This window comes from Wasmannia auropunctata, unplaced genomic scaffold, assembly GCF_000956235.1.
Source record: "Wasmannia auropunctata unplaced genomic scaffold, wasmannia.A_1.0 LD336116.1, whole genome shotgun sequence".
NCBI lineage: Eukaryota > Metazoa > Arthropoda > Insecta > Hymenoptera > Formicidae > Wasmannia > Wasmannia auropunctata.
Window position 1 is genome coordinate 162,656 of NW_012026774.1, and position 881 is coordinate 163,536.

Consider the following 881-nt stretch of genomic DNA (forward strand, 5'->3'; position numbering starts at 1 on the left):
TCTGGTAACAATTCTCTAGATTCTGTTTTTAATCGTCGTTGATTTTCTAATTCTACACCCATCATTTGATAAGATTGAGCAAATGCATTAGATTATCGCATTATTTGTTCAAGATTTCGTGTAATTTCAAAATCTAACTTTGAATTTTCAGTCAGACGATAGTTTATAGCTTTATTAGAATCGACAATAAAAAGTTGTCTATAAGTTGGATTTTCATTTTGAGCGGCATATAATGCTGTATTTATTTGATAATAAATTTGTCCTTGAATTTTAAAACAATATGGATCTGGTCGTCTACTTTGAAAATTAACTAAATTAGCATTAAATGATGCAAATGAAAATAAACTATTATAATTACGAACATATTGGAAAAAATGATTGGATTTTTCATGACTACCGTTAAATAAATTACAAAGAAATTGTGGAAACTGAGGCAATGATTCTGAATAAACTGCACCGTGATTACAGCAATCATGAAATGAATTCCCTTTATTAGATATTGTTTCAGCTGCAAAATGTTTAGCATTACAATGAACGCAAGATACATTCATAAGTCCAATATAATATTCAATTATTTCATTAATTAATGTTGTATTATTAATATTTAATCGAGGTTGTTGCCTTTATCGTGATCGATAATGAAATTGATACTCTGCACTTCTATTTAATGGTGTAATATTTGTAGAATTTTCTTCATCATTTAGTTCTATTATACGATTATTATGTATTGTGCCAGTGAAAGAAACACTATAATTTGTTTGATTAATTGTTTTTGGTATAGTTGTATTAGTAAGCTGACGAAGACGACATTGATTTTCCGCTTTTCTTTCAAGACGTCGTTGTCGAAACTGTTCTTCTTCTAAGGTACGATTTATTTTACG

The 881-nt window shown here is 28.3% G+C and overlaps 1 protein-coding gene across 1 annotated transcript in view; it reads right to left on the bottom strand.

Moving 5' to 3' along the window:
- The window catches only part of LOC105448242 (proline-rich receptor-like protein kinase PERK9), a 6,905-nt gene that overhangs the window by 955 nt on the left and 5,069 nt on the right, over positions 1 to 881 (bottom strand). The window lies entirely within an intron of this gene.